Source organism: Dermochelys coriacea, chromosome 26, assembly GCF_009764565.3.
Source record: "Dermochelys coriacea isolate rDerCor1 chromosome 26, rDerCor1.pri.v4, whole genome shotgun sequence".
In the NCBI taxonomy this organism is placed as follows: Eukaryota; Metazoa; Chordata; order Testudines; family Dermochelyidae; genus Dermochelys; species Dermochelys coriacea.
The window spans coordinates 3,691,068-3,716,838 of NC_050093.1; the positions used below are offsets into that span (position 1 = coordinate 3,691,068).

The following is a 25,771-nucleotide window of genomic DNA, read 5'->3' on the forward strand; positions in this document are numbered from 1 at the left end:
GGATCTAACCTCTCCCTTAAGCAAGCTTGGAGACAGATTGTTTAAAAAAAGGATAGTTCTCTTTTGCTATTTTTTTGCATAGGACTCAGCTAAAGTAGAACTTGCTTCTGTACTGCCCAATTAACACCCTCTATTTTTTTTCTTCCATGAGGAAATGCTGCTTGATAAGTTAGCTTGACAGTTATGTTTTTGGTCTGAGTGGCAGAGAAAAATAAATAAATAAATAAAGTTTTCAGGAGTCCAAGGCGGACACACTGACTCCTAAGGATGTGAAGGAGATTGGAAGTTGACATTCTCTCACACCACACTTTCACATTGTTCAGGGGAAGGAGAAAAGGCTTTACCTTTTCTGATGAAATGTTCTTTTTCTAGTTGTTCTAGTCAAAAGAATACAATGGAAATAAGAAATATCTAGTGGGCAGCTTTAATGTAAATATTTGTCAGTTACAGGCAAATTGTCCACTACCATCAAAATCAAGCTATAAATATTCTTAACATGAGCCTCATTAGCACAACAGGAAGGTCCAGATTTGAAACAAGATGCTCCCAGTTTGACAGTGTAGTAAGGATGTTTGGCGAGAAATGAATTCCCTTCCCATAATCTGATGAATAATACATACCAATGATTGTGACGGATTTAGTCAGAAGTTTGTTCCCAATACAGAGCAGACTTCATATCTCCTTTATATCTTCCCTCTTAGATACATGCCATGACCTTCAAGTTTTGTGATTTGAATATCTGGGCTCAAATGTCAAAAGGTTTGTGCAGTCAAGCCCTGAAAATTTGATGGCGGCAAGACTGGATTCACTATGAATTTCAGAATTAATGCAAATTCAGTAAGGAGTTCATACACCAACAACATTTCAGCATCCAGAAGTATTGATCAGGGAATTAAGTAACCAAAATATTCTTAAGTAGACCTGAAAGGAGTGCTAAGTGAAAGCTGCAAGAGGATTTAGGAGTTCCACTGAATTTTCTCCTGCTTATGTTTTCTATCTGGACACCCACGTAAATAGGGGATTGAGGGATTTAAAAATAAAACTTTGAAGAGAGAAGTAGATAGAATAATACCAAGATAGCTTAATGAAGTTATGATACATATAAAATTGCCATTCTCCCCATCTTTCCTTCCCCACCCACATTCCAATAGTTTGCTCTTTCTTATTGAGTCATTGCCGTAACAACATGTAGCAAAACATTCTAAGCCAACACTGTTCTGTATCTGTGCTCCTTGTATTGCTATTAATTAAGTCTTTTGCATGGCAGTGGGCAGGGACCAATTCCCAGAGCTGCAGGGTCAGGGAGGACTATTTCAGTAAACACTAATATATTTCCATATTTCAAGCCTCTAGTCAAGTCCTTGGAGGGGAAAAAAAACTGAAGAGGTCAATAACCACCATTAACAGGGCTCCTCTGTGGTTTTTTTTTTTTTGTTTGGGATCAGTCACAGTAGATTACAGAAATGACCATTACTTTCTTTAAAAGTTACAGAAATGGCTGTTGAACATCTTTAGTACCAGAAAGCAAGTGGCTTTAAGACAAGATTACAGTCAAGGAACCCGCTGTTCTGCTGACATATTGAATTCTAGACATAAGGGATTCTATTGTTTTGAAGACATTAGAAAATCTTAAAGAGGATTTAAATATGTAATTATAATTACCATGCTGACATAATAACAGGTCATGTGCAAAACTCCTATTGACTTCAATGGGGACAGAATTTCACTCTTGAAATTTAGATCCTGATTGCTTATTGGGTTTTTTTGTTTTGTTTTAAGACCCTAATGTTCATTACTTCTAGTTAGTTGAATTAAGGTATTACATAAAATAGGATCAGGGTTCAATGTGTTAGTGCTGTACAAATACATAGGAAGAGACAGTCCCTGACCCAAACTGCTTATAGTCAAAAGAGACAAGACAAGCAAGAGCTGGGAATCATGCCTCTCACAATGCTGTCCCTACGTTCATCTTCTGCAGCCACACACCTTGGGCAGACTGATATTAGACATTCGAGCCTGCAATGACTGTTCAGTATCTCATTATTGATGGTATCTGAGTTGTTGCTGTTCCAGGTAGCATCATGTAGCACTACAGCAAGAAACGGATGGGAACCATACTTAATATGCAATATAATTCCTATTTTCCCCCTATTTAAAATGAGAGGATTGGGTCTGGTAAAAAGGTTTCTGGACGAGTAAGTTTGAACATGTGGGTCTTGTGAGCATCTGCACTTCCACTGCAAAGAAGAGCAATACACTTCAGGTACTCTTCTATTTTAAAAAAAAATTTCCCGCAGCATGTCAAGGAAAATTATGGAGGATGGTATTCGGATCCATCTCCTCCAAACGCCAAAAGCATGATGTTTAAGTTCAATTCCTCTACTGTTAAGAGACATGTTGCTTTATTAGCTGTAACAAACACCAACTTTCAGTTAGTACTTTGACAGATAAGGTTCAAATTATATTGACAGTTCTTCCAGCTGATGCCCAGCTGGGGTTTTGTCCTGCCTCACCTGCCATGTTAGCAGGTAAAGTGATGTCATGGGGAGTGACACAGTGAAAATCCCAAAGCTGATCCAGAGACATTCCCCTAATTCATGCATCTATCATTTAAAGCAGTAGCATTAATTCTTGCTTTGGATATTTTGTCTAAATTTTAATTTCTATTAAATGTACTATCTGATGACCTCTAACTCTGTCTGCCAAGGTACAAAACATTGGATAAATCTCCAGGGAAGAAATATCAGTGGAAGAATCTTAAAGTGAAGCAGGATTAGTTTCTATATCATAATAAACACCCTACAAAGTGTCTAGAATCTTATTTTCCTGATATAGCTCAATATAAATAAATCTAATGCAATAATAGTGAGATGGCACTAAGACTTGAATTCAGCAAACACTGGGACCTAAGTGTGGGAGGGATAAAGGTCCATTTTGGCCCAAGAGGAAGGATAGCTGCACTTCCCACTGGTGACCCTGCTCGCTGGTTGGAAGCAGTTGCTCCTTTCATTTTAAGGAGGAAGAGCTGAAGGGAGTGAAAAGAAGGCATACACTAATCAGACAAAGATAAGGAATCTGTTGTTAAAGGGACTGTGTATGATGAAGGACAAACTGAATATACAGTGTGGAAGAACAGATTACAGTGTGGGACTGTTCACCAGACTTTAGCATCTGATCCTGCAGGAAGATAATGAGAACTTTACAGGTTAACTCAAAGGACATTGGATCAGGCCCTTCATTCAAAATATATGACACAAATATGGAAACAGCCATACAGACAACAGTATCATATTTAAAGAAGAGCTTTACACCCAGCAAATGAACAACAGAAAATCTGGCCCATATTTTTATGTACCTAAAAGGCATCTGAGCTCTTTCGAAATCTGGACCAGGTGGCCCCCATCATAATATTATTATTTGCAATATGGTAGCACACAGGATCCTCTGGCTTGGACCAGTACCCCATTGCGCTAGGTGCTGTACAAACACAGAATAAAAAACCTGTCCCTGCCCCGATGAGGTTCAATCTACATTTTCAGCAGTAAATATAAGGCTATTAAATTTCAAGATGAGAGAGGCTGAAACATGTACAATTGACACCAATTCACTTAGACTCACCAATACCTTAAACTCTGCTTCTGATTTTTCCCCAGTATACTTAACTACTACTGTGTACATGGTATCTGAATGTCCAGAATATATATGATTTTGAAACATAAGCCTCTCTCTATATGAACACAGTTCTGGAATGTGGCCTTTTTACAGGACACTAAGATACTGGAGCCTACTGCAAGTGCTGGACTTTATATTTTGTTCATGTGCTTCATGGGTAAACACCATTTGGAGGGGAATGAATCATATTTAATTTGCATTTTTCTAGGTTCTTCTTTTACTGGTCATAAAATTGAGATATTAGCCATTAAGAAAATCAATAAATGCCAGATTTTTCCACTTACCCACATTGAGTTGTACCTTATTTTGCAAATAGCCCCATTGATTTCAGTGGCACTACTTGTGAAGTAAGGTACTATTTAAAGTGAGCAAACATAGCAGAATCTGGCTCCAAGCATAGATAGAGCAGAGGTCAAACGTGCTTTTAAAACTAGGTGTCCCAAAATAGCTCCTAAAATTATCTATTTTCCATATTACCAGGACAGGGAAAGGCAGCAAAAATAGATGAAACTTCATATTACTTGCAAGCTTCAGTGAAGTAGATCAGCTAACCCAAGTGTCCCCTGCAGACCTTTTCATAATCTCGGTTTTTGAAATAATAGGCGTTTCTGTGCTCGGTAGACAAAAGTTAAAGCTAATTATCACCATTTGGAAGCCTGGTATATACTATATGTTCTTTCATCAATTAAAATGGTCGCTTGGAAGATATTCTCTCTTACCACCACCCCACCCAAAAGGAAGACAAAAAAAAGTCAAAAACAGAAGTAAAGGAAGAACAGGAATTTCCTCGGAAACAGTCACTCCATGAACACTTCAAGCATGAAACCTAGACTTCAATCTACCTCCTAATTTGATTCTACTGATTTCCATAACAGAAAAACTAAGTAAAATTCCCTCTTTAGCTCAATTTTCTCTGTATTACTTTGTATAGATGGACAGGCAGGAGAGATGGACTGGATTTGGATGTAGGTTATCAGCACTCAAGGACTTAGGGGCTGATCCAAAGCCCACTGAACTCAACTGAAAGTCAGTGGGAGCTTTTTCAGTTGACTTCAATGGGCTTTGGATCAACTCTTAAATAGGAGACCAAACCAGAATTAGGCTTGTGTTCAGAGAGAGTAAAAAGAAAATAGCATCAGTTCTCACAGTCACAGAATTCTGAATATAACTGATGAGCTCAGGAGATTTGTTACACATTTCTTGACCAGTGTAGCCCAGTGGGCCATCTTACCTCTATTATATTCACTGCTTTGCATTATATCCTGCTTTATTATATTCAGCAGTAATGCAAGGTGGGCTGTACGCATGGCAGCTCTAGGAACCTGCTCCAAAACCCACTGAAGTCAATGGGAGCATTTTATTTTATTTAATTGACTTTGGATAAGCTCAAGAAGTTTATTGTTAGTCCTTGCGATATACTAACACTCTGCATTATGCCAATAGCAGATTGGGAGAGGAAAGGATCAAATGAAAGAGGAGCAAGAAGAGGGGGAAGGCAATAGAAATGAGGTATTTGACACAGTCTAACATGACATCTTCTTAAGCACACTAGGAAAATGCGGTGATGAAATTACTATAACATGGGTTGAAAGTCTGTACTCAAAAAGCAGTTATCAATGGTTCACTGCCACAAGGAGGAAGGGGAAGTAGGGGAAGAAATGTATCTAATGAGGTTCTGGGTACTATTCAGTGTTTTCATCATTTGGATAATGGAGAGGAGACTATGCTTATAAAATTTGCAGATGACACCAAGCTGCGGGGGTGAAGGGGGTGCAAGCACTTTGGAGGACAGGATTAGAATTCAAAGTAACTTTGCCGAATTGGTCTGAATTCAATAAGATGAAATTTAATATATATAAGTGTAAAATACTTCTATTAGGAAGGAAATATCAAATGCACAACTACAAAACTGGGAATAACTGGCTTGGTGGTAGTGCTGCTGGAAAGGATCTGGGAGTTATAGTGAATCACAAATTGAAAATGAGTCAACAATGTGACATAGTTGAGAAAAAAGCCAATGTCATTCTGGGGTATATCAGGATCATGCTTTTATATAGCAAACAGGACTGCACCAGGAGTTCCAACTCAGAACCTTAGACCACACATCAGGAAACTGAGGAATTGCTGCAATAACAGCAGGGAAAACTATCCCAACACTTAAGTGCTTTTAGCAATTTTGTGTATGTCTGATGTTTAGTTATGCTAAACCCATATCAACTCACACATTTCACACTGGGAGTTGATAGCAGAAAAAAAATTATGCTGATCACCATAGTTTCATTAATAATTTACAAAGCCTTTGCTCTAGATCTATACTCTGCCTGAGCCAAAGGCATTTTCACTCCTTTAAAAGAAAAAGAAGAAGAAGAAAAAAAGAGTGCAGAGGGCTTTCCCCCCTTATCAATGCAACCTGATCCTAAAAAGAACCTTTAGAAAAGTCTCAAAGAATGTTTTTGGCTTACTTTTAATAAGCAGATGCTGTTAAACAAAAATCTATGGACATCTGACTCACCAAGACAGAGACAGATGGCTAACCCCTAATGTACTATTTATCTGTCTATTTACCAACTTATTTGGTCTCAATCATAGTAGTACCTCCCAAAAGAATGAACAATAATGAAATCTCTCTTTCTCTTCAATCTGCCAGGAAGAGGGAAACTGGATGCTTTTTAAAAACACACATTCAAACAATGGCAAGATTTTCATGAAATGATCATGAAACCACAGAAAAAATATTTCAATAAGTTATCTAATCTATATCTATATATCTATATATCTATATATATATATATATATATTTAAAATCCCAGTGGTGGTCTGTGATCTGATTTTTTGTGTGCATAACACCAGATTAAGTTTGCTAAATTTGTGACAAAAACAAAACTTTTAGCATCTCAAAAAGTTTGCGTCCATATTTAATATGATTTCCTGTTTAATGGCATGCATATTTGCTTCCAAAATTTCCCCAGAACTTCCTCAGAACTTCCTAAAACCAACAGCATTTCAAATTATTTCAGGAGAAAGGATAATACTTTCAGACAGGAATGGTCTTGTGATTAAGGGACTCAGATCTCTGTTTAATCCATAGCTTTGTCACAAACTGTGTGTGACCTTGGGCAAGTCACTTCATATTTCTGAGCCTCAGGCTCCTCATCTGTAAGATGGGCATAATGCTATTTGTCTTCTCTCGCTCTGAGTTTTCTGTTTATATTGTAAACTCTTTGACCCACGGACTCTCTCTTGGTACATCAGTGTACATCACCTAGCACAATGGGGCCCTGATTTTGGTTGGCGTCTCCAATTGCTGCTGGAATACAAATAAATAATAAACAAAATATAGACAGAGAGAAACATATCACTTTAGAGCAAGCAGATAGATACAGTTCAAAACAAGTGAACCTTTTCAATCAGAGATTTTTTTTAAGGCTCTGAATATGCAGCCACCCATTTTAAATTATTATGTTTTTTTTGTAAATTAATTCATCTACAGATGATGGGATCCTTTTAGCACAGGATTATCAATACTCTAAATTTCATCCATATGTTTCTGGAAGTGTCCCATGTTCTAGGATTTAAAAGATGGAAAGTCAGTCATAAAACCACTTTGATTCTTTTCACCAAGGCAAAGTAATTGACATTTTAAAAATATGTATTTACATGAGACTTAGGAAATACTGCTTTAATAGTTAAATTTGTACACATAGTACAATTCAAAAATATGAATTGTTTTTCCACATGAAAGAACTTGAAATCATGAGCAATATGAAAGATGCACATGCTTCACCCCAAAGCTGCTTCAGTGAGTTTAACTCCACTTTACATATTATCTTCACCATGAACTGAGAAACAAACTGAAGGAAAGCAAGCTGATATGCATTGCACATGATCCCGGGCTAAACATTGCAGCCCTTACAGAGAAGTCATAAGGCTTAAGGGTTTTGCACAGAGTGGGGAACAACTTGTAAACGCTTGACCAACTAGGTGAAATCATGATCTGTCAATAACCGGCTGATGCATTTAGCCTGTTTACCCGCAAGGCCAATTTCAAAGAAATAACAAATGCTCTTGGATTCAATCAACCTGCAACATACCTTTATATATCTCAATACAGCCTGTGGCAGATTGCCAGCACTACTATGAGGGGTCTCATGCTTTCTCTGCTTGGGGGGCAGGGGTTCAGGGCACCATTTCTTGCCCCTGAACTGGGGTATTAACTACCCCACTAGTGCCTAGAGGAGGGGAGTGGAGAGGGAGGGAGCCGGGCCCGCCCTCTATTCCGGGTCCCAGCCCAGGGGCCCTAGGGATAGCGGTAAACCACTAGAACTAGCGGTTCCTTCCCCTTGGGCTACTTGCCTCTCCTGCTCTTCAGCTTGTGGGGCTTCCTGCCCTCCCTCTGCACAAACCAGGTGTCCCTTTACCTAGGGTCTTGGTCTTCTCAGCCCACCACAGCACTTCTCCAAACTTTCCTCTGCTTCCCTCCAAACTGTTCTCTGCTCCAACGCCAGTCCACACTGTTTCAACTCCTCCAAACTGCTCTCTGCTCCAACACCAATCCATTCTGCTTCAACACCTCCAAACTGCTCTCTGCTCCAACACCAATCCACTCTACTTCAACTCCTCCTCTTGTCTGATTGAAGCAGGGAGTTTTTATCATGCGACTGGATTCAGGTGCTTTAATTAATTTATAGCAAACTTGCTTCCCTCTACAGGGAATAAGGCTGACTTCTAACACACTCCTGCTGCCCTCTGGCCATGCTGTATCACAATACACACACACACTGAGGTCAATTCCTTGGGTTAGGAAATGAAAACAAGCTGGTTTCTTGACTGAGCCGAATACTACCAAATATGTACAAACAAGTTCTCCATATCTTTTAAGACAAGCAATGAGGAGGACAGGGCATTACTCAAACATGATGTGCAAACATCCTATGAATAATACTTGCTTTTTATATTGGCAAGATGCTAAAAATGGCCAGTTATCTAGCTGCAATTTGACTCAATTTCTCCCTCCTCTCCTATGAAAAACAATATTATTAATCTAATACGTTTATCACTCACTCTGTGATTGAAAGGACTTCTGTTCTAAGATTTGAAGATTATTTGTCAAGTCAGAAAACTCTGTTTTAGCCTTTCAGCTAGCAACGGTGTCTGAAAAGGCATATATAACTTGATGAACCCTAGAACATGACCGAAATCATGATACAAAGAATTTGGGGGATGGGGAGGGATATGGAGTAAATGACTTAATAAAAATTAGAGATGGAGAGGACCTACTGGAAGTGAAGAAATTTTATGGGATTAGCTGTATTATAAACATCTGTATGAAACAGACATGCCTCAAACACCAGGATACACCACTATCAAGACTATTTATCTCATTCTCTTTTTTGCCAAGACTTTTCACAGGCACATCTAAAGCAGATATGGAGATCAATGGCCAGACATGGAAGAGAAAGTCTTAAGTCTTGTCTACATAGGAAAATGGGATAGATTTAACTAAATTGTTTTAGCTGCTGCAAGCTTCTTGGGTGGCTACTCTTATTTCAGGAGTGCCATGTACCAGTTTAACTGAAGTCAGTTTCTTAATCAGCAGTGTGGATCCATACTGCATTGTGAGAGATTTACTCTTCCAGTTGTGTCCACAACAACTTAACTAAATCGGTTTCTAACCATCAAAGGAATGTAAACCGCCACTCCACTGATCATCAACAAGAGTTATATGCATGCACCCAGTATCACACCATCCACCTCATTGACAAACACCATCTTTCATTCCTGAGGCATGTCATTCTTCAGTCAATAGCTGTCAAATACACACTGGGACAGGATCATTTCATCTGCCCCTGAAATGCATCCACATCTGGGAGGAAACCTGTTTGCTGTTTTTCAGTGCACAGCAACTCTGCATGACTGTAGGATAGAAATTGAAGAATACCATCATATCTAATAGAAACTACAAAAGGAATCATGCAAATGGCTCTACCAGAAAATTGTTTTAATAGAGACTAAAATCACTAAGTGCCTAACAATATGGAAGGTTGCCCGAGCACATTCAACTCCCATTGCAGGTACTGAGAGCTCAACACAGATTTGGGTTCTTGGTGCTTACTTTACTTCTTTTTATCATATTCTCTAGTTTATTTTTCTCCTTTAAACGTAACTTATTAACCTCTGAAAAATTATTAGAATATATATTTATAAAATATTCAATTACCATAAATATTTATATATAATACAAAAGAAACACTCATGCACCATGTGATACAACTCATGTGCATATGATCATGTGCATTTACAAACACACACTTTCTCTAGGCCACATCCTCACCTGGTGTAAATTAGCATAGCATATTGAAAATACCCTTTGCTGGTGAAAATCTGCTACCTTGATTTCAGCGAAGCTACTTTTTACCAGATGAGGATGTGGCTGGGAGATGGGAGGGGGGCAGGGAGGGAGAGAGAAAGAATGCATATAATCACATATCCACAACTCATTATCTGTATTTAGATGTAATATTGGCATTGATGTTGAACTTGACACTGAATCTGAAACCTGCCAGAATCTCCATTATGTGATTTAAACCTGTGAGTATAATAAAGAAGTGAGAGAATCTGCCTGAATTCTACATATCTAGCTGTAGTTGGATAGTCTCCAATTACACCAAAAGCTGTTTTGTCAATGTGAGAAGAATAAATCAGAGAAGATGTGTTTCACCTGTAGGAAAGCCAAGCAATCAGTTCATTCATCATCTTCCATCAGTGAAAAATTTAGTAAATAGCAACAGAATAGGAGTCGATAAAATGTTCTTAAATACAATCCAGGCTTTTACTTGCTGTGCTTTTAATTTGGTAAATAAATGCCTTCCGTTGGGCACACACCCTAGAGTCTCTGCAGTGACGTGGATTAAGTGCTCTGTTAGCACTGAAGTGCTGAATGGATCTCCGAGGTATAGCTAACTATAATGGCCTTGAAACATTCAGCCTAAATCTCCCTGCTGTTTAATTTCAAACATTAAAAGGTGCATGTGGGGGTAACAAAACTCTTGAGTTAAAAATATTACCCTTTTTATGGTTTTATTTAGTCTGTTAACTGTACAAATAAGAAGAGTGTGTCTTACAGGCAAGAAATACAAGTGTAATAATATCTGAGAGTCTGGTAGAATATATTGTTAATTAAATTGAGTTTAGCCCCAAAAGACGTACACTTTTTTGTTTTTAAGAAAAGACTTAATTAAGAATAAATATCAGGAAAAGAAATAGGTGCACACACACATGAAATAGAATGGGTGGGAAGAGAAGGGGGTTATAACTGCAGTCAATGGAGACCATTCAAATATTAAGTAGGGGTTTCTCATCTAGTGAGCTTTTTCATTGACTATTTTTGTAAGTAATGTGCATTGTATGGTGCATGCTTATTGAGTTTTTATCCTGCTGATATAAAATCTAATTCCTTTCCCCCATAGGAAGAGATTGAAGCAGCAAAAAATCATGTGTGCTAAAGACTGGATTTTCCAAAATGCTCAGTGCCCGGGATTGCTGCCAGACTTTTGAAAGTAGCTCAGCTCCCATTTCAGAACCAAAATAAATGGCCAGATTTTCAGGCAAACTTGGTGGGTGAGCAGGGAGCCTTTTTGAAAATCTGACTCCCAACAGTCACAATGGGAAGTGCTAGGTGCTGCGCACTTTGGAAAACTGGGTTCCTATTGAGGTTCCTAACTGGGAGCTGGGCTCTTGAAAATCTGGCCCCAAGTCCCTGGCCTTGCAAAAACTGATGCACATGTACCAGTTTCAATGCAAGTAATTCTCTTGAGCTGAGTCGGACTACTCCTGGACCAAAAGTTAAGCACATGCATAATCTTTGCAAAATAAGAGCCTGAAATTACTAGCAATCACTCCCTTAGGGTCAGAATCTGTGAAGTACTGAATTCCCTTCATTCCCATTGCAATAAATAGCAGCTGAAGGTGCTCAGCACCTTTTAAATGTCACTGGCAGCATGCATGGCTGAGGGGCAATAGAGTGGTGAAAAAAAGGAGAGAGAGAGAGGGTCCAAGAAGTTGCACTGTGTTGGAATGAGAAGACGGTCAACCCTGCATGCCCAGATAGAATAGCACTGAGTGACTCCAAAAACAGTCACAGAGGGAGGGAGGGAGGGAGGAAAGGAAGCAGTCTGGGGTGAGAAAGATATTTAAAATTATTTTCGTTTTTTTAAAAAATGGTAGGCAAAAATAAGGGAAGATGCTGCCAAGTACAGGTGGCTTCTTGAGTGAATACATGCAATTGTTCTAAGTGTGATGTTGAGCTTTTGCAAGAAATATGACCCATTGTGCATGAAAGACACCAATTGTAGACAATACATACACAGCTGATCAGTAGTTTTATTAGCACAATGAGAGATTGCGATGGATGACTTGTGTGCATTTAACACCAATTTATTTTGAGACGGGATTGGCAAAGCTGCTAGACACATGCTATCTGTAGATTTCTGCTTTCTGGCATGAAATGACCTGTACTATTTTTACTAATGTTATGCATCTAAGGTCACTGCTTCCTCTCCAACCTTCTCCCTGAAGTGTTAGTCACAGTGCCCAAAGTCTACACAAAGGCAGTCAAGTGCCAACATGCCACAAGTTATGTTAGAGGGGAGGCAATAAAACCAACCGCTGCAGCATATTCTCACTTTGGAAAATTAAACTTTGATGGATTTGTTTCACACTACAGAATTGCATTTCCTCTTTGCATTCTATACTAGAGCAAGGACAGAGAGAGCACGACTGACCCTACAGGTGAGAGGCTTTCTCCTGGCTCAGTAAACACACAGCTGCATGTACAAATTAAAAACAAACAAAGCCAAACAAAACCCTACACCACACACAAGTTAATGAGAAAGAAGGAATTACAAGTGACAGATATCCATTAGTCAATGATTACACTACTGGTAGGTGCTCATATACAATGATGAGGAGGAGTTTATACGAACCTATGAATCTTAGAGTAGAATAGCTATCTTACTTTGCCTTAGAATCTCTAGAATCATAGAATCATAGAATATCAGGGTTGGAAGGGACCCAGAAGGTCATCTAGTCCAAACCCCCTGCTCAAAGCAGGACCAAGTCCCAGTTAAATCATCCTAGCCAGGGCTTTGTCAAGCCTGACCTTAAAAACCTCTAAGGAAGGAGTTCTACCACCTCCCTAGGTAACGCATTCCAGTGTTTCACCACCCTCTTAGTGAAAAAGTTTTTCCTAATATCCAATCTAAACCTCCCCCATTGCAACTTGAGACCATTACTCTCGTTCTGTCATCTGCTACATTGAGAACAGTCTAGAGCCATCCTCTTTGAAACCCCCTTTCAGGTAGTTGAAAGCAGCTATCAAATCCCCCTCATTCTTCTCTTCTGCAGACTAAACAATCCCAGCTCCCTCAGCCTCTCCTCATAAGTCATGTGCTCTAGACCCCTAATCATTTTGTTGCCCTTCGCTGTACTCTTTCCAATTTATCCACATCCTTCTTGTAGTGTGGGGCCCAAAACTGGACACAGTACTCCAGATGAGGCCTCACCAGTGTCGAATAGAGGGGAACGATCACGTCCCTCGATCTGCTCGCTATGCCCCTACTTATACATCCCAAAATGCCATTGGCCTTCTTGGCAACAAGGGCACACTGCTGACTCATATCCAGCTTCTCGTCCACTGTCACCCCTAGGTCCTTTTCCGCAGAACTGCTGCCGAGCCATTCGGTCCCTAGTCTGTAGCGGTGCATTGGATTCATCCTAAGTGCAGGACCCTGCACTTTCCTTATTGAACCTCATTAGATTTCTTTGGCCCAATCTTCCAATTTGTCTAGGTCCTTCTGTATCCTATCCCTCCCCTCCAGCGTATCTACCACTCCCAGTTTAGTATCATCCGCAAATTTGCTGAGAGTGCAATCCACACCATCCTCCAGATCATTTATGAAGATATTGAACAAAACGGGCCTTCAGATAGCACAGTTGGGCAATCAATTAACTATGTTGCTTCTCCAAAGTTAGGTACATTAAGGAATGGGAAGGTGGTTTACTTTGTCCTTTGGAGACAGCAGGGACAATACAATATGCCTAATATCCTCTCCTGCTATGCTAAATCTTAAATATTACTATTCCTATAGAACCCATAACCTGGTGCACAAAGTCTAGTAGATAAGCACTATTTCAAACTAATTTATCTGGAAGGTGCTCAGATAATATTGACAAAACCCTAAGATGATGGCTAGATTCCCAGTCCCTACGAGGAATATAATTGTATGATGTCTTGGCTCTTTACTACAAGATCTTTATGAAGACAAGTGGCTCAGCCTCTTACCAGGCCTGATCCAAAGCCACTGGGAATCTTTTTCATCGACTTCAAGGGGATTTGAATCAGAACTCTAAAGATAAGGCAGATTTGAACACATTGTGGAAGTATGCGTTTTCCCTAGTCCTACAACTTGCTGCAAATTAACTATCTACATGTACACTGATTTCAACATGAATACTGTGGACAGCTACCTTTCTTGATCTGGCTGTTACCACAGAGCCCAGTTTGTGACAGTACAAGTGTTACAATGATGCTACCAGTTACTAAGACAGATCAATTGACAAACGCCGCCCAGAAATTCCGGTTGTGCCTGAATTAATTTCAGTGAAACTGGTCGCATAAAACAAAACAGCCCATGGAAATGATGGAGCTGTTCAAAATTTAAAGATGTCAAAATTCAACACACAAAATCAGGAAAACATTGAAATGTTTGCATTTTCCCCTTTCTTCAACCTGCTCTAACACTCACACATTTTTTTACTTCAAAGAAGACAGACATTTTTTTTAAAAAAAGGAGCACTTGTGGCACCTTAGAGACTAACAAATTTATTTGAGCATATACTTTCATGAGCTACAGCTGAATGCATCCGATGAAGTGAGCTGTAGCTCATGAAAGCTTATGCTCAAATAAATTTGTTAGTCTCTTAGGTGCCACAAGTACTCCTTTTCTTTCTGCAAATACAGACTAACACGGCTGCTACTCTGATGCCTGTCGTTATTTTAAAACTGGTTTCAGAAGAGCAGCCGTGTTTCACTATTTCAGTTCAGCTAAAATACTTCAGGGTTAGTTTAGTTCTAAAGTTAGTAAACACACAAATGGAGAAAATCTTGAGTTCTGTGACCCCTCCCTCTATATCCTGAAACGCTTCTCACATGTACATGTAGCTACATCACCACAACGAGCATTTCTATAGAAAGTCAGCCTATGGTGAGTCTACCTCATTTCTCTCTCTGCCTAAAGCTACGCGTACACCGGAGCTGGAAGGTGTCATTTTCAGCTCAAGGACATATACCAGCACTAGCTCTGATTGAGCTAGTGCGCTAAAAATAGAAGTGTAGCCGAGGCAGCACAAGCAGCAAGACGGGCTAGCTGCCTCTAGTACAATCCCATCTGAGATTTTAGGCACCTACTTGGGGCAGATAGCCACTTGTGCTGCTGTGACTACATGGCTATTTTTAGCGCACTAGTTCTATCAGAGTTTCACTGGTCATTTTATGAAGCCCACTTCTAGAGTTCAGATGAAACATGCTATACTTTCTCTACAAAGTCAGTATTTTAAGATACAAACCCAAAAACAGAGACCATAGGTAATGTATACCATCTTATGAATCTGTCAATATTTTGTTCTGGAATTACCCTTCCACACTGGGGGGAAAAATTATCCTTAAAAAAATCTGCTTTTCCATTTTCTTATAGTGCTTGCAGATTCTGTACTCGTCACTCACAAATGAGCTGGAATTATGGGCACTTCGAGCTGAGTTTCAGTTTTTTTCACATGCTCTCCAGTTATGCTTAGCAATGCAATACATGAAACATACACACTGTCAAGCGCCATTGGGAAAAGCCATAAAAGCATCAGTGGGGAGGGGGGAAGGGAGGAAAAAAATTGCTTTAGTGAACTCTAATGAGATCTTTCTAGCCCCTCACCTAAACTTCTAAGAGCATCGAAAAGATTTTTAAAATGGTATAAAAAAATAAATCCCCCAAAAGTGTGAACTGGAACGCAGCTAAATATAACAATAACCCTACAGTATTAGAACATTTAACATGATTCCACGTCATTTTACTGTGGAAGCTTTATCCCTGTCAGATACCCATCCATCCCTTTGTTATATCTAATTATCAAAGGAATCTTGCTTCTTTGACTGATTTTGCCTTAATTTGAGGCACCAGATTTCAATATCTAGCTAAGGTATTTATATGCTCGCCATTACCTAGGATCTGAACACGTCTCAATCTTTAATGTATTGCTCTCACACTGTTCCTGTGAGGTTGGGCAGTGCTATTATCCTCATTTTACAGATGGAAAACTGAGGCAAGAAGAGACTACTTGACTTGTCCAAGGTAATGCAGGAAATCTGTAGTGGAGCAGGGAACAGACCCCAAGTCCCAGCCTAGCACTCTAATCCCTGTGTCATCCTTCCTCCTAATAAGGCAGGTGCTCAGCCCTTTCCGAAAATCAGGCCCCTTTCCAGGACACAAAATCATTAGTCACTTTTGAAAATCTTGGCCTACTTAAGGAACAGAAAACCATCCAGTAAGTGTCCAATTTAAAAGGTATAGGGAAATAGGTCAGTAGCTGGTTATTAATTAGATTTAACATTTAAACATTTCCTCAGCTAAGAAATTTCATGAGCAGTTTAATTGGCATGACTTAGGATGCTGAAGAGCTGATTGTGAATCAACCTTTTCACTGTACGTGAACGTTGCATCTCACAGAATGTAGTGATTAACAAGTAAATACTGATGAGTCTATTTGTTGCCGCATTGTATGTTATATTTGGTAGGGAGCAAGGGATGGAGGGAGGATTCTTCTGTTAATATTGGTTGCTGCAATCATTCCATCCCATCTACTTTCTCTAAAAATTTGCTCAGCTACTTACTATCTTTGCATGACTTCCCCCCACAGAGTTACTGACAGTCACATGAGCAGTTTTCTTTTTCTTTCCTCTTACTACTTCTTCAACCATTTGGTGTAAATTGATCTGCAGAGATACAGGATTTATTTATTTTTGTCCATGAGATTTTCCTGTGAAATGCCAGAGTTCAAAAGTAGAAGATACTTGATGGCTGCAGAGAAGCTTCCGGTCACAAGAAAAGCCTGTTTCAATACATTACCATTGGGTTTCATTAGCAGAGTTTTCAGAATTGTGAAGAGCATGATTTTATGGGGACCCAGAAGCCCTGAGTTTAGTTTATGGCCGTGCTAGAGATTTTCTGTATGACCTTGGTCAAGTTATTTAATCTGTCTGTGCCTAAATCCTACATCTGTAAAAGTGGAATAATAATGACCTCTGACCCTGGCCTATATAGTTTACAAGTGCTTTGTGGCAAGGACTCTCATTTATCGATCTGTACAGTGCCTAACACAACAGGAACACAATTTCAGATGGGGCCACTAGTGACTATATTTTATAATACATTATTAATTTATTAATTATTATTATTATTAAATGTTAATGATTAGTTCAGGCCTAACACAAGGAAAAAGACACTGTAATTAACTGACTGGTGCATCCTTTATGTATTTCTTATGCTTAAACAGGATTCATAGCTTCTTGTTCAACAGAGGAGCACACCACTGGAAAAATATGCATGTTTGACTTTCCAATATGGGCTCAGCATCTGAACATGTAATTTAAATTGTTCCCCCCCCCCAAAAAATAAGAAAATATTCTCTCTCTCCCTCAAAACCTCCTCTCCTGCTGTTCCACAGAACCACCCTCTCTGCCTTGTGCTTTAGGAAAGAGATAATAAGACAATATATATCATCATGCCACTATAAATCCACGGTGTACCTACATCTTGAATGCTGTGTGCAGTTCTGGTCACCCCATCTCATAAAAGATATATAAGAAGTGGAAAAAGTATAGAGAAGGGCAACAAAAATGATTAAAGGGATGAAACAGCTTCCAGCAGCAGAGATTAAAAAGACCGGAACTGTTCAGCTTGGAAAAGAAACAATTAAGCGGGGATATGACAGAGGTATAAAATCATGACTGGTGTGAAGAAAGTGAATAAGGAAGTGTTATTTAACCCTTACATAAACACAAGAACCAGGGTAAATTAATAGGCAGCGGATTTAAAAACAAACAAAAGGAAGTACTTCTTCATACAAAGCACAGTCAACCTGAGGAACTCATTGCTAGGGAAACTATAACTGGGTTCAAAAAAGAATTAGATAATGTCACAGTCAACCAGCCAAGATGCTCAGGGATGCAACCTCATGCTCTGTATCTCTAAGCCTTTGACTGCCAGATGCTGGGATTGGAGGACAGGGGACGGATCACTTGATTAATTCCAATGTTCTGTTCATTCCCTTTGAATCATCTGGTATTGGCCACTGTCAGAAGAAAGGATATTGGCCTAGATGGACCATTAGTCTGGCCAAGTATGGCCAATATGTTCTTTGCCCTCAGTGACCTACTCATTTGTTATTCTCCCTATTCCCTGCCCTCCCAACAAGAAATCACATACTCAGTATTTCAGCAGGTTTTTTTAGAAAGATAATACTCTTTATCACTGCCCAACTAACTATTTAAATAGGGAAAGCTAAACATGGACTCTACTAAGAGAATCATCAGGGCTACTCCAGTTTGTTTCTTAAACGTCACATTTTAAGGGAATGATACTATATCTGTGAAATATCACCTCCTGGCAATGACACAGTGGGTAATAAAACCCCTCCTGTCCTGAGGAGAACAGTTAAGGAAAGAGGGGAATACCCAAAAAGTGAGTGTGGAAGAGAGAAAGCACACAAGAGTTATTGCCTTTTATTAATATTCACTAGTACAAATTGGGGCATGCACAGACATTTTTCAAGCATCATAAATGCTCCTGGCATCCCAGGATGGTACTGGAATGAAATAGTAGCAGTGGTTTCACATATCTGCAGAGTAACCACAGCATCTCCAGTAGAAACTGCTTCCCTTGGGGCAGCGAGATCTGTAAGTGAACAGCGAATTTGCAGGGGTTGCCATAATAAAATCTTGATATTATTTCTGAATTCACTGTTATGGACACTGACCACAGGAAGTGAGCCAGGAATAATAGAAGGAAAATAAAAGCAATACATACATTAAAGAGAAAGTATGCTTGGACAACAGGATATCTGGCACTAGCCTGCTTCTCTTACTTTCCCCTCTGCCTGGAACTCCCTTCCCAACAGCCTGGGGCCACAACACCTCCCTTAGGTCCTTGCTAAAAACCAACTTCAAGGACTCTTATAAAACAGTTATCTATACTTTGTTACTCTAAAGCGTCCTGACTTTCAGAGCAGCTGAGCAACCCCTACCTCAGCTTCAAGTCAACTGGTGCTTGATACCTCTGAAAGTCAGCAGCAGAAGCAGCTTCTCAAGAGACCACATGAACATTCTACTTTTGTACAGTGCCTAGCACTGTGAAGTCCTGGTCCATGACTGGGGCTCCTAGGCATCACCCCAATACAGTTAACATCTCTGTGCCTTGGTTTCCCCATCCATAAAGTGAAGATAATCACACATACCTTCTTTGTAAAGCACTTGGAAATCTCCTGATGAAGAGCACTCAGTGAGAGCTAGGTATTCATTATTATTACTAATTAATAATAGTAAGACCCCCCCTACCTTGTTCTTTTGCCCCTCCTATCTTCCCTGTGAAGTCATATGCTCCTCTCCTCATATTAATAAAAGGCCAGATTGGCATGAATTCAGCATAAGTAAGGAAGGCACAAATTCCTCAAGCAGCATCACTGATTTCATTAGAACTTTGAGGGACAAGGCCTTAGTAAATTAATAACATTCTTATTCACGATGGGCAAACACTAACTTTTGAAGAGCTTTTTTGACTGACTATGTTTTAAAGACTTCAGAATTTTGCACTCAGTCCTACAAGGTGCTGACACTCTGGTCTTTATCCATTAGACCACTGAACTACATGCATAGGTTTAAGCACATGAGACTAGTTATATGATTAAAGTTAAGCATGTGCTTAAGTAAATTTGTGGATCAGAGGGCTCAGCATCTGGTAGGAGTAAGCCTTTCGCCGCACATTATTGACCTCCAGTGTTAAATTGAGCTTATGGAAAATGTTAAACTCCCATTGGTTTAAATTGTCTGTGCTATATTTCTGGTATCCCTTGTTCTCAGACTTTGTCCTTTATTTGGTCCTTATTATACATAGAGGCTGGCCCATTCTCTTTTGCACTGACAATCTCACTGCCAACAAAACCATTTGTTACTTCTTGTAGTTTGTGCTGTAGTAAAGTTGAAATACAACATTCTGGTTTGACCCTTAAACTGTTCTTAAAAAAAAAAAATCCTGCTGCACTGTTCAATCTTATGGTATCCTTGACATGGGCAGATACTGCAGGACACAAATACAGAAAAGAATATTAATAAGGTAAAACAAAAGGAATTTTTGGCATGGGGGAGACTTATGTATATATTATATTGACCCCTTGCTTCAAGCTAAATAAGACCAGCATTCTGTATTGATCCATCTATGTTCTATAGTTTTTTTCTGCACACTATTTTCAAACAGATTTGCCATAGAAACTAAAATCAATCATGCAGGCAGAGGTTCTTCTCCACATCAATCCTACTTAAAAAGAATAGCAAATCCTCAATATAAGTGACCTGAGTAAGCCCTTCTAAGAAGACTGATATTTAAAAATAAATCTATGGCACAGGACTCCCTAACCTCGCTTAAGTAAAATGGAGTTCTACATTTGTTTTCTTCTTTTTTAAAAAAAGAATACAAAACTATAAACATGCATCAGTCAGGAAAGAATGACCTTGTTATCCTACACTAGAACAATCTGCATTACTTACACATCCACACATTTCACAAAAGCCTTTTTTGTTACATACCCCTCTGCATTTTCCAACCAGCTCACAATGTACGAATGTTTAGTGTTTCCAAGTGGAGTGTAAAATAGTGCACTATGCAGCTATTAATTGAAACTAAGTAGCAAACAAGAGAACATTTTCTTAGGGCATGTCTCCACATACAGCGCTACAGCGGCACTGCTGTAGCACTTTAGTGAAGATGCCACCAACGCTGATGGGAGATCTTCTCCTATCAGCGTAGTTAATCCACCTTCTAGAGAGATGGAAGCCACATTAATGGGAAAAGCTCGCCTGTCAATAGTAGGAGCATTGCCAGCAGATTGAGGGAAGTGATTATTCCCCTCTATTAGGCACTGGTGAGGCTACACCTGGAGTTCAGAGTAGCAGCCGTGCTAGTCTGTATTCGCAAAAAGAAAAGGAGTACTTGTGGCACCTTAGAGACTAACAAATTTATTAGAGCATAAGCTTTCGTGAGCTACAGCTCATTTCATCGGATGCATCCGATGAAGTGAGCTGTAGCTCACGAAAGCTTATGCTCTAATAAATTTGTTAGTCTCTAAGGTGCCACAAGTACTCCTTTTCTTTTTACACCTGGAGTGTTTGTGTCCAGTTTTGGTCCCCCCATTACCGAAGGAATGTGGACAAATTGGAGAGAGTCCAGCGGATGGCAACAAAAATGATCAGGGGGCTGGGGCACATGACTTACGAGGAGAGGCTGAGGGAACTGGGGTTATTTAGTCTGCAGAAGAGAGAGCGAGGGGGGGATTTGGTAGCAGCCTTCAACTACCTGAAGGGGGCTTCGAAAGGGGATGGAGCTAGGCTGTTCTCAGTGGTGGCAGATGATAGTGGTGGCAAGTTGGGAATATCCTTATTTGAACAAGCAAGTGCACCAGAGGCCTACATTTCCAAAGTGGGGGCGGCTGAGCACCTGCTGTTGAAGCCAGTGGGAGCTGCGGTAGGTCACCATATCTCCAAAATCAGACTACAAGCATTTAAGAATGATGTAGCAGAATCTGCAATGGTGTGGGCACCAACATCTCTGCAAATTCAGGCCCCACTGGATCCCAAAGTCCAAATCATAATCCAAGATTTGCTCAGAGACAGCCTCATTTTCTTTAGCGAGCAGGGAACTGGTTTTGAAGATAAATGCCTTCAGGGAGAAGATTCATGCTGGAACCACTCTGAGTTAAGTATACAGTAAGATTAACAACACTCAATTCAGAATAGATTTTAATTTTAAAACCAGGTCCACTATATTTTAATAAACCATATCCTTAATCAAGCCTCCTTCCCTGTTTTTTTTTTTGCTAATGTTTGTCTTCATTTTAAAAAACAATTTCACTCTTCAGTTCAGAATGTGACTATTTTCTGTTGTCTTTGACAGTTTGAATTTGCTTTTGATCCATTGCATGTTGAATTTTAAAGGGTTTTTGAGTAGCTTCTGATGGCTGCTTCTTAAATATCAAGGTTTCTCAACATTTGACATAGCTTTCATTTCTGACAACAGAGCAATTTATTCTGCCACATGCACACAGACGTTAGTTCTAGCCAATTTCTGCCATGATTTTGTTCAGCCCTCCACCCGCTCTGTATTTCAATGCTTTATCTATTCCTTTTGAGTCCTCCTTTGCCATCTACCATCTTTGTGCCATTTTGCCACCCATTCAGAGTTTAGAATCCTTCCAACTAATGTTTGCCAAGGGCTGCTCCTCTTCCCTTCCAACTATTGTCTAAGAGTACAGCTACACTGCAAAACAAAAACCACCCCACATCATTGCATCTCACAGCCTGGTCAAATGACTCAGTTCCTGTGGGGCTTGTGCTATGGGATTAAAAATAGCAGTGTAGATGTTCATACTCAAGCAGGAACCCAGACTCTAAAACCAGCTGAGGAGCAGGGGGAGGGAGGTCTAAGAGCCCAGGCTCCAGCCTGAGCATGAATGTCTGTACTGCTATTTTTAGCTCTTTAGTGCAAGCCCTGCAAGCCCCCAAATCAGTTGACCCACACTCAGACTCACTGCCATGTTTTTTCCCCCGCCACACTTTAGATTTACCCTAAAAGCCAAACTAGTAGGATGCTAAAATGAACACCTCTCATTTGTTATAATCATGATGTTGTTTTATACCTATTCTGTACCAAGGACATTGTTTCTATTGTTTTGTCTTCCATCTAGATTGTAAATTCTGTGGGGCAGGGACTGTGTCTGCTGAGTAGTGTAATAGCACAGGGCACTGTGTCGACAATTAATTGTAGTGTATTTAGACTGTAATCAAAGTAGCGCTTTGCCAAGTTCTCCAGGGTAAGGATCTGTCATTTGCTTGGCATACTCTTCCCTTATTTTACGCTGCCATATTATTTATTGAGGGGTAAACGTGTCGTGATGGTCTGCAAACAAGTGTAAAATTCTTGAAAAGATCAAGGTCACCAGCTAGTTTAAAGAACTAGGAATGCCAGATTCTACTCTGGAAAGCTTTCAGTCTGCCGTGTCTATATGTTATTCTCTGGTCAGCATTGGCTGCATTATACTGGCCTTACTTCCGAAAGAACACTGAAATGAAACAAACCAGTTCCCTACAGTATCAACAGCAACAGATCTTATGTGCAGCACTTAGTGTGAGCTCATTTAAATTCCACTTTGTTTATGTTTGAAGAAAAATTAGCATTTTCGCATACAAAAAACCCAACAAACACTCTATACCATGAAGACTCTCACTCAGCACTTTACCAGCCTCAAATAAAATTACCGAAGTCTTTGTGGTTTCTTATGGATTAAAAACATTCATCTTTTGCTATCAAAAGTTTCTTCAGACAAAAAAAAATGTTCAGCGTTTATCATCAGTCTCATATATCTGAAGACAGAGAGTACTAGGACTTTCATGTTCCATATCTAGTGTAAATAGCAAGCTTCTGAATGTAACACACTCCAGCCACTCTCGCATTTGGTTTACTTTCTCCAGTTCAGAATGTAGCAATCAATTATATTTTTTTATGTGACAGAAGTACTAAAAAGCTGGTCTGTTTTGCCATGAAAATGGGTCTCAGGAGCATTATAAGATTAAGCAACTATTTAAAATGTGACTTTATGCCATTTTAGACCATGGAGACTTGAGAAAATTATGAATAGAGAATGCATTCAATGTTAAATCTTGAGACTAATCTAATATAATTTGGACCAGAACTTTAGCTGGTATAGCTATATGGACTTGAATGGAGGTGGTCCAGTATATCACAAATAAAACTCTTCAGTGCTATGCATGAATAAATCATTTAGCACATGTCCATTTGCGGAGATCATCCATCCGAACTGTGTGTGTGTGGACAACTTGTGTGAAAATGTGTTTTACTACAAGCTTAACGTTAAAAGATTTTTTTTAAAACTGAATTTGTAATGACTTATTACTCAGAAAACAGAGGAGTAGCATAACATTTCAAAATAATCTTAGCAAACAAAAACATTATTTATAAAGTGCTTTGAGATCTATTAAGGAAAATGCTATAAAAGAGCTAGGTGATATTATTTTTGTTTACACAGTTGATCAATGTTTTCCATTTAAAATGTCCACTTTTTTTTTCTTTTTTTACACCAGAGCTACACTGCTTATCTTGTTACTTAATGCCAACTTTAAAACAAACTACTACACCCAGTCATATTCCCCCAACAGTTTTCTCCTGCGAAAACCCTCTTCACCTTTTCTATTATTAAAAACAAAACAATTAGAACCACTGGTTTACATCTCAGTTACAAACTATATACTCTTGCCTAAGGTTCTGTTTTTCATCTACTACTTAAACATCTCATGTAAATAATTTCTTTATCCGGTGATTATGAATGTATGCAACACCTTTACATGTTAGGGAGGATACTTACTTGAAATGTGATCTCAGTGAAGTTCAATTTTCCAGCTTGACGTGAAGCACAAAATGAGCTGACGCACATGCTTTGATCAACTGTGCAACAGTATGAAACCTACTGAAATATGGACATTGGAGACAAGAATTATAGAAAAGCTGAGATAGAAAAGAGACCTATCAAGTAGGGACAGGTGAAATTTTTCAGCCATTTTTTCCAGTGAAAAAAATTTAGATTCAGCACTACTAATGTTTTGCAAGTTTGTGTTAAATTTGGCAAATTTTGCATGTTGGGAAAAAAATTGAAATGTTTGGTTTTAATATCTTCCAAACACCACATTTTGATTTTTTGGTTTGAAATTACTTTTTTTTCCCCAAATATCAGAGGGGTAGCTGTGTTAGTCTGTATCCACAAAAACGAGGAGTCCCATGGCACCTTAAAGACTAACAGATTTTTTTGGGCCTGTTTCTGTAATTTTCATTCCATGCATCTGAAGAAGTGGGTTTTTTACCGACGAAAACGTATGCACAAATAAATCTGTTAGCCTTTAAGGCTGGACTCCTCATTTTTCAAAATTTCCTTTCAATTTATTTTTTAAAATGGTCATCATTGAAACTCTTCAATTTTATCAAAATGAAAAGTTTAGTTTGGCCTGAAACTATTTTTTCAGCTTTTCAAAATTTCCAATGTTTTTGTGGTCTCTTGAGCTTCTATTCTATTCATCATCCATCCCACTCTGTATGGGTGAAATCCACGCAAGTGTAGTCCCATTACAAGCTTCTCTATGCATCACTTAATATAGGGCCTTGGTTAGGTCCTCTGCTCTGGGATGAACTTAATCCTAAACGCATAACTGTTTACTAGAGTATATTCAAGCATTTTGATAAGTTGCATTTATAAATTGAAGAGCTTCTACCACTCCCCCAGGAGACTATTTCCTATTCTAATAATTCTTCCTTTCAAGAAACTATTCCTTTATTGTAGTGCCTGCTTCTATCTATGTCAAAGAATCTGTTTCATGTTCTGCATCTATAGGTTGGACATAAAACACTGACAATTTTTCCGAATAGGTAGCAAAGGTTTTTATAAACAGCCTGAACTTTGCTTAAAGAAAAACAAGAAAGAGAAGCAGTGCTCTTATTCACTAGTTTATGCTGAATAAGAAAGTGTTCACTTTCCCTGAATCATGCGACAATATGGTGTCAGCTTTTGTGACTGATTCTGTGCAAAGACTTCATTAACGGAGTTGTAAACATATGCAATAGGTCATTCCTCAAGATGTTGATTATTCATGACTTGCTTCCTCCCACAGTGCCACAGCGCATATATATTTTGTACTAAAAAAAAAAACGAACAACAACAACAA

At 39.1% G+C, this 25,771-nt stretch overlaps 1 protein-coding gene across 7 annotated transcripts in view; it reads right to left on the reverse strand.

Annotated features, from left to right (window-relative positions):
• UNC5D (unc-5 netrin receptor D) overlaps positions 1–25,771 on the reverse strand; it is a 441,192-nt gene that overhangs the window by 197,343 nt on the left and 218,078 nt on the right. The window lies entirely within an intron of this gene.